Below are 9,906 nucleotides of genomic sequence, written 5' to 3' on the forward strand. Positions count from 1 at the left end.
AGATTATGCAGAAACACCAGATTGCTCCTACTGCTTCTCCCAATTCTTGTATTAAGCACAAACCTATGTCTTTGCTGTTCTACCTCACTTCTGGCTAATTTTGGTTCTTCCTTCAAGATTCAGCTCAGGCATCATTTCCCACCAGAGGAAAACATCTGCAAATTCTCCGTTTGGGTTCAGACGCCCTACTCTGTGTGTTCACATAACCCTTCATACATGTCTGTACCTTAACACTTACTTTTTTAATATCAAAATGTTTGTCTCTGCCATGATATTAAATTCTTTGAGAGCAGGACTGTACTCCTGTGCCCAGTACAGCTTTTTTTTTTAACAAAAACTTTACTGACATGTAATTTAAATATCATACAAATCACCAATTTAAAGCATACAATGTTTTTTAGTATATTCAGATTTGTGCAGCCATCACCCAAATTTTACATTTTCATCACTCCCTAAAGAAAGTACCCATTAGCAGTTACTCCCCATTTTCCCCAGTTCCCCCAGTCCTAGGCAACCACCACTTTACTTCTGTCTCTATGGGTCTGCCTATTCTGGACATTTCATATGAATGGAATCATACAATATGTGGTTCTTTTGACTGGCTTCTTTCATTTATCATAACGTTTTCAGGGTTCATCCATGTTGTTAACTAATGTTCCATTGCATGAATATACCACGTTTTATTTATCCATTCATCAGTTGATGGACATTTGGGTTTTTTCCACCTTTTGACCATTCTGAATAATGCTGTTATGAACGTTCACATACAGGTTTTTGCGTAGACATATATTTTCATTTCTCTTGGGTATATGCCTAGGAGTGGAATTGGTGAGTCATACAGTAACTCTGTTCGATCTTTTGAGGAACTGCCAGAGTGTTTTCCAAAATGGTTGCATTGTTTACATCCCTACCAGTAATGTATGAGGGTTCCAATTTCTCCACATCCTTGCCAAAACTTGTTATCATCTCTTTTTGACTCTAGCTGTTGTCATCCTAGTGGGTATGAAGTGGTATTTCATTGTGGTTTTGTTTGTTTGTTTTTTCTCATTGTGGTTTTGATTTCTATTTCCCAGATGACTAATGATGTTGATCATCTTTTCATGTGCTTGCTAGCTATTCATACAGAGTATTACTTTTTGTAATTTAAAAATATAGCTTAGGGGCTTCCCTGGTGGCACAGTGGTTAAAAATCCGCCTGCCAATGCAGGGGAGAGGGGTTTGAGCCCTGGTCAGGGAAGATCCCACATGCCGCGGAGCAACTAAGCCCACAAGCCACAACTACTGAGCCCGCGTGCCACAATTACTGAAGCCCGCGTGCCTAGAGCCCGTGCTCCATAACAAGAGAAGACACCACAATGAGAAGCGCGCGCAGCGCAATGAAGAGTAGCCCCTACTCGCCACAACTAGAGAAAGCTCACGTGCAGAAACAGACCCAACACAGCCAAAAAAAAAAAAATTATTAAAAATAATAATAATAAATAAGAATATAGCTTAACATAAATGTTACTTCAAGTAGCAAAAAGCAAATGAAGGAAATCTATAATCACAAATAAGAGTAGAGGCCAAGGGCTTCCCTGGTGGCACAGTGGTTGAGACTCTGCCTGCCAATGCAGGGGACACGGGTTCGAGCCCTGGTTTGAGGGATCCCACATGCCGCGGAGCAACTGGGCCCGTGAGCCACAACTACTGAGCCAGTGCGTCGGGAACCTGTGCTCCGCAACAAGAGAGGCCGCGACAGTGAGAGGCACGTGCACCGCGATGAGAAATGGCCTCCGCTCGCCGCAACTAGAGAAAGCCCTCGTACAGAAACGAAGAACCAACACAGCCCAAAATAAATAAATAAATTGAAAATAAAAAAAGAGTAGAGGCCAAAATAAAGTTTGAGATAGTCCTGGTCCAATCAGCCTAAACCCACCAGGGCAAAGCTGTAGTCCAACAATGTCAGGCTATCAACTCACTGCAACAAGGCAAATTGCACACCAGAGGGATGGTGGAGTGTCTCACTATAGGAAAAGATCGCTATTATATAATTATGGGAATGAGTGGAGGTTAGGTGAAATTTCAATGAAACAGGGTTTGATATACTCAAAGGAATACAGAGTTATATGAAAAGAGAGTCAACATCAGCTCTGGACTGCAAAGTGGACCCAAGGTTAAGTTTCCTTGAAAACTACAATGTTAAATGTGGAAAGCTGTGTTCAGAAAGCCCTGAAGTTCTACACCTGGGTTGGAAATCAAGGCTGCTTTTCTGTCAAAGCAACTTAGATTCTCCAAGCAAGACTGTAAGGCTTCATTCTCACTGGACATAATTTCAAACAGCAAACTTCCTGACAGCCTATGATTTTATTTTATTTATTTATTTATTTTATTTATTTTTGGCCACACCACATGGCACGCGGGATCTTAGTTCCTCGACCAGGGATTGAACCCTGCAGTGGAAGCATGGACTCATCGCTGGACCACCAGGGAATTCCCAGTCTGATTTTAGAGAACAGTTTCTTAGTGAATTTTTAAAAGTCACCCAGAGAAGGGAATTATTATCTGATAAGTTGCAGTGTGTCCTTGGGAGAAATATTGTTTCCTGTTAACTTTGCACCTGGTTTTATCTGTGTCTGTTTATCTGTGATGAATGGCAGGGCAGATTTTTACTTTCTCAGTCTGAGCTAATATTCATGTCTCAAAATGAATTCACAGGTGACTGAACCGTCCCTAGAGACCTGGCTGTCAAGATCATTGAAAAAAAAAATTCTGTTTTGGCTGCTTTGGGTCTTTGTTGCTGCACGCAGGTTTTCTCTAGTTGCTGTGAGCAGGGGCTACTCTTCGTTGCAGTGCATGGGCTTCTCATTGCAGTGGCTTCTCTTGTTGCAGAGCACGGGTTCTAGAGCACAGGCTCAGTAGTTGTGGCACAGGGGCTTAGTTGCTTCACGGCATGTGGGATCTTCCGGAACCAGGGCTCGAACCCGTGTCCCCTGAATTGGCAGGCAGATTCTCAACCACTGTACCACCAGGGAAGTCCCTGAAATTTTTAACTTACAATGAACCTTGGATTCTAAAGACTGGCTGAAGGCATCATTCTACTAGGTTTGAACAGGTGTCGTCTAGTACTAACGGCTCTCAATGAATAGAACCACACTCGTTACTATTCCAGATACTCTTGCTAATTTGATGGCATGGTGGAGACATTACTTTATTTCCTCTTCCTAGGCACACAGGAAAAATACATTCCTTGCAGTTAGGTTGAATGATGTGACTAAAGTGGAAGGCACTTACTAAATACTGGCTCACTGAACCAATCAAAATGTCTTTCTTCTTTTCCTTTGAAATGGCTCAACAAGAGCACAGACTGAAAATAAAAATAAACAGAGGGAGTATTCATCTAGGACTAACAGAATTTGAATAGCAGTGGGATAAAACTCCTCCATCCTATCACATTGGGGCACAGGCTCGGGAAACCAGCTTGGACTTGGAAATTCTAGTCAGCCGTCAGAGCCTGATGTCCTCACCCAGGGGACGTGGGAGTTATCATTTCTTGGTCAGCCTTCACAGCCAACAGATTACCGAATCCTGATTAGCCTGTCCCTTAAATCTCTTCGGTTGTGCCCTGCCCTCTCCTTCCCTGCTGCTCCTGCCTTAGTGAGGCTTTTGCTTTTTCTTATGTTGACTATTTTAATAGGTGAGGTGACTCCTTGTCTCACCCCCACTCAGAGGCATGTTCTTCACTGCCTCCTAAACTGCAGAACTGAGCATGACTTCCCTCTGTGTAAATTTTCCAAAGGCTCGTACAGGAGGAAGGTCTAAACTTTCTACAAAGCACAAGACCACCTGCTCCTGCTCTCCTCTCTAGACCCACTTCCCACCACTCCCCACACAAAACCCCACATCACCTTACCATTCTCTGAATAGAACCATATTCTTCTTGCCTCTACAGATTTATACATGGATGTTCTCTCTGCCTTAAATATCTTTCTTTACTCTCAGAAGACTCCAACTCAGCCTTCAAAACCCAGTTCATAACTACAAAGCTGCAGTAATCAAGATAGTATGGTACTGGCACTAAAACAGAAATATAGATCAATGGACAGGATAGAAAGCCCAGAGATAAACCTATGCACATATGGTCACCTTATTTTTGATACAGGAGACAAGAATATACAATGGAGAAAAGACAGCCTCTTCAATAAGTGGTGCTGGGAAAACTGGACAGCTCCATGTAAAAGAATGAAATTAGAACACTCCCTAACACCATACACAAAAATAAACTCAAAATGGATTAAAGACCTAAATGTAAGGCCAGACCCTATAAAATTCTTTAGAGGAAAACATAGGCAGAACACTCTATGACATAAATTACAGCAAGATCCTTTTTGACCCACCTCCTAGAGCAAGCGAAATAAAAACAAAAATAAACAAATGGGACTTAATGAAACTTAAAAGCTTTTGCACAGCAAAGGAAACCATAAACAAGATGAAAAGGCAACCCTCAGAATGGGAGAAAATATTTGCAAACGAAGCAACCGACAAAGGATTAATCTCCAAAATATACAAGCAGCTCATTGCAGCTCAATATCAAAAAAACAAACAACCCAATCCAAAAATGGGCAGAAGACCTAAATAGACATCTCTTCAAAGATATACAGATTGCCAACAAACACATGAAAGGATGCTCAACAACACTAATCATTAGAGAAATGCAAATCAAAACTACAATGAGGTTATCACCTCACACCGGTCAGAATGGCCATCATCAAAAAATCTACAAACAATAAATGCTGGAGAGGGTGTGGAGAAAAGGGAACCCTCTTGCACTGTTGGTGGGAATGTAAATTGATACAGCCACTATGGAGAACAGTATGGAGGTTCCTTAAAAAACTAAAAATAGAACTACCATACGACCCAGCAATCCCACTACTGGGCATATACCCTGAGAAAACCATAATTCAAAAAGAGTCATGTACCACAATGTTCATTGCAGCACTACTTACAATAGCCAGGACATGGAAGCAACCTAAGTGTCCGTCAACAGGTGAATGGATAAAGAAGATGTGGCACATATATACAATGGAATATTACTCAGCCATAAAAAGAAACGAAATTGAGTTATTTGTAGTGAGGTGGATGGACCTAGAGTCTGTCATACAGAGTGAAGTAAGTCAGAAAGAGAAAAACAAATAGCGTATGCTAACACATATATATGGAACCTAAAAAAGAAAAAAAAATGGTTCTGAAGAACCTAGGGGCAGGACAGGAATAAAGACGGAGATGTAGAGAATGGACTTGAGGACACAGGTAGGGGGAAGGGTAAGCTGGGACGAAGTGAGAGAGTGGCATGGACATATATACACTACCAAATGTAAAATAGATAGCTAGTGGGAAGCAGCCGCATAGCACAGGGAGATCAGCTCGGTGCTTTGTGACGACCTAGAGGGGTGGGATAGGGAGGGAGGGTGGGATAGGGAGGGAGGGTGGGAGGGAGACGCAAGAGGGAGGAGATATGGGGATATATGTATATGTATAGCTGATTCACTTTGTTATACAGCAGCAACTAACACACCATTGTAAAGCAATTATACTCCAATAAAAATGTTAAAACAACAACCACCAAAATAAACCATTCAAGCATCCTTCGTCTTGTGACGTTTTCCCTGACCCTCTCTGGCTCCCACCCAGACATAGGTGATCACTTCCTCCTCAGGGCCACCAGAGAACCTGAACACACCCATCACTGCACAACACTGCCAGTGTTTCTTTATGGAGCTGTCTCTTCTGGTTGACTGTGAGCGACCTGAGGGTCATGGCCCCCAGCAGACAGTAGGTGGTCTGTATTTTGTTAAAGGTGATGAATTAGGCCATCAGATAGTGTGATGGGCTGGGGTGGAGGTCTAATCCCCCAGCCAGTGCGTCTGGAACATGACCACAGTGGCAGAATGGGAAGAACTGAATTCATCACAAGAAGAAATTCAGTCAATCTATACATGTTCAAGTTTTATTACAAAGTATGATGGGCAGAAAATACGGTACTTCTTATACAGGAGGCTGAACAGAATGAAAGGGTGAAAATTAGGTTTAATATATTCAGAAAGCAAGAAATAAAATCATAGATAACACTCCACTTTCAGGTGCCTCTGAAGTAGCCTTCAATGGAGATTTACCATCATGGTTTCACAGCACAGTGTTAAAAAATTTTTTACAAGCCCTGTGTATAATCAATCCTGTGAAAATGTTTTTTTAAAAAAATGGTTACAGTACAGTTCTGCAAGGGGCAGCTTCCTCTCCACCTGACCATGGGATGCCACAAAACCTATAATGTAGAGGAAAAGTTTAAATATATAACAGGAAATTAAGTTCAGACACACTAGGCTAAAGGGGACAGAAATGGATTGGCTAGCGCTTAACACTTCAGAGAACAAGGAATCTCCATTTTCTCTACATAGAGATTTGTACAATCATGCTACAAATTCACACTCGGGGGAGGAAGGATGGAAAGTCACGGAAAGAGGGGTCATCAAATACACAGGAACCATATCAAATGATCCATATTCGACTCAAGCAAGTCAAAGCTTCAGCTCCACGAGTTTCATAACACACTGTATTACCACAATCAACCCAAGGTGAGAACATTCTTTCAAATAGCAGGTATCACAAGTTCTTATTCACTGGGTTTTCCCAAAGGCCAGTACTTGTAAGTTTTCCAGCTCTTACACAGACTGCCAGCATCCTCCTTCCTCTTGAGTTTATACTTTGATTAGCTTATCTGTTTCTGGCTTGATACACCAGTCCAAGCCTCTTGGAAAGGCACCTGCATGTTTCTACACTTAAAAAATCACATCTAGGAAGTAGCCTGAGAGGAGCTGGCCCATCCCATGTGGTCACACATTTAACTCTGACCACTAGCAGCAATGACAACGGTGGGAAAAGAGGACGAGGCTCTGCAACACTGAGTAGCTGGCCCAGCCAGTGCAGGGATGGCAGTTCTTGGAGAGCCTGGCCCAGGGTTCACAGTGACTGCTCAGCTCAGCTTTCCTCCCAGGGAAAACCCAACTTCAGTGCCAAGCATGACCCTCCCTCCTCATCCTGGGGCACAGACAGGAAAGGGAAGAGGCTGCTTTGGGGCTTCTACTTTACTGGTCTCCCTTCTCTCAAGTCAGGCAGTCAAAGGAGCTGCGGACAGTGGAGGGAAGTTACTAGGCTGGCCTCCCGTGGTTGGCAGACCCTGCAGCTCCTACACAACTTACAGCCTAGGAATTCAAGGCCCAGGTTGCAGCAGGGAGAAAGTTCTACAGTGGAGAGGCAGTGGGAAGGTAAAGAGGAAGAGAAAAGACAAAAGGGAGCGGGGGAAAGTCAGCATGACTGTTTACAACCTCTGCTTCTTCTCTCTACAAACCTACAACCAAGAAGAGCCATCGTCTGGAATGATCGAGGGACTCCCACTCCTGCAAGTTTCTACCACCAAACGACACTAGGGCTGAACTGCAGCAGGAAGGGGTCCCCCTGTCCCCCTGTCCCCAGTTACCCCACATCACAGGCACCTGATGAACAGTCCAGGAAGGCTGACACAGGCCAAGAGCACAGTCTCACTCCACAGCCACATGACGGTCTGAATGCTTCCCCAGCTCAGACCTTTACTGCCCTCTAATATCTTCTCCTTTGCTACCACTGCTTTTCCCCCACATCCTAAATCTCCTCCTAAAATTTCAGACACACCTGCCATCAAAAACTCATCGGAGTCTTAATGTTTTCTGTTTCTTAACCAGTTCTCTGAGAGCCGATCCTGGTTCTGATAAGAAATTCTCACCTGGCTATCAAGTTTCTTCCCTCTTCAAGTCCTCATCTTTCAGCCTGGCTCCTCCCTGGAAAGAGAGGCTTCTGACTCTCCTGGGTGTAAACAACTCGAACTCTTGAAGGACCTGGATCCACTCACCAGCTCTCTGATGGGGAACCTGAGGCCTCATCTATTCAGCAGCCCCCTCCCCTCAGAGCAGACAAGGAAAACAAAGGCGGCTGCAGCTCTGGGGGCCAGAAGCATGTCAAAGGGCCACCGCCCAGAGAGCCAGAGCCCAGAGGTGCTGCCGCAGGCTTTCCAGTGCAGTCCCGGCAGTGGCTCTTCTCATGTTCAAGGAGCGCAGAGACAGAGCCTCCCAACCTATTCTCGCTGGCTGGCAATCTGAGAACCTAAACACATTAAACAAACACTTGCTTTTGAAACTACAACAGATCTCTGCTTCCTGTGGCGTGGCTGACTAAGAGGCTTTCTAAATCCTGAGACTACAGAAATCCCCTCCTCAGCCATGAGGCCATCTGGCCCATGGCATAAAGGGAGAGTGAGGGAGCCGGGACTTCAAAATCCCAGCATGCCAGCTACTGTGTGTCTGTGTCTGCTTGGGGGGACTGGGGAGTCTCACCTGGGCCCAAGTGGGATGTTGAAAGGAAGAGGACCAGACCACACTGCAGGGCCTAAGGAGGGTGACAGGGCTGGGAGTCTGCAGGGCAAGGAAAAAAAACATTCAAAGTTGTTGTTTTCCACAGTAAATAGCAACTTTATCCAAATATATCCCTATTCTTATTAACAAATTTTTTTTCTCCAGATTATTTTCAAGTTAGAGTGCATAAATCTTCTCAGCACTCAAACCACAAAAGTGGAGATCAGGAAAGGAATCTTAACCGAGAGCTCAGTGTAGTTAAGCCCTGCCCCAGCAGGACCAGCCCCCTCTACCACTAGACCTTCATTTCAGACCCTTTTCCACAGGAAGGAACTGACAGCCTCCTAGAGCAAGTGACACTCAATTTATACTTGCTACCCTTGAGGGAAGGACCCTGGAACCATCAAACACAATAACAAGCAGAGGAGTGTTCTGACCAAGAACTGTTCGCTTTACATCTCCAAATGATGCAGTGCAAATCTGGTGGTAAGTGCAGGAGAGATGACCTCAAGCAGACGGCCAGCCAAAGAGCCTCAAAATCAGAACAATGTATAAAGGGAGAAGGGGAAATACCCCCAAAAAAAGAGCCTTTTTCTTTGGGCCAAGCCCCCGTGTATTAAAGCAAAGAGCTATGACTTTGGGGATACAAATACATCTGCTTCTGAAAAGTAGGACTCAACCAAGAGAGTGCCCAGAAGGACAAAGCTAACTGCTTTGTTTCTCAAAAGCAGATGAGAACTGGACAAAACCATTGGCCTCAAGGTCTGCTTCTCTCCTACTCTCGGACGCTCAACTCAGAGGGTCTCAGAAACCTTCCGGCACTTGGCAGAACGTGGCGAACTCCCCCCGCCACCCCGCGCCGACTCTGAGCACGTCCCCAACTCTGCCTGCCCAAGGATTCACCTACCACCGGAATCACACACAGGCCCCCTCCACGGAACTCGCTCATATAACGGACACAGACACCCACAGCCTACAATCCAGTACTGCTCAGAACCTAAGCTGGGGTCAGGGTGGCTGACAGGGGTTCGTGGAGTTCTGAACTGGCTGACCCTGGGTCTCTGAAGCTTTTCTTGCTCTCTATATAACTGATGGCCTGGGATCACCACAGCCTATTGGTCCACCCTTTGCAAGAGCTGACAGTCTCCCACACTCTAAAGGAGATCCTGCTCAGGCTAGATGCTCAGACTGTGCACCTGTCAAGCAGGGCTCTCTCACCTCAGAGCACTCTATCCAAAGAGTGGCCAATATACTGCCACTCACAGTAAACTGAACAAACAGAGATACTGAAGTTCACCTTATACTTCATTCTTGCCTATCATTCAAGACATGAAAGAGACGGGCCGGGGGCTTATATCTGGAGGGAAAAACAGACTCTCAAACTAGGTACTGGAAACATGCTCTAAGCTCAGCTTTCCTGCCACTGTTCCCCTCAGTCAGGCACCCCAATCAGCCTGGCTAGCTCAGAGCTAACACGTGCCCAAGAGGT

This window comes from Leucopleurus acutus (genome assembly GCF_964270905.1).
Source record: "Leucopleurus acutus genome assembly, chromosome: 19".
In the NCBI taxonomy this organism is placed as follows: Eukaryota; Metazoa; Chordata; class Mammalia; order Artiodactyla; family Delphinidae; genus Leucopleurus; species Leucopleurus acutus.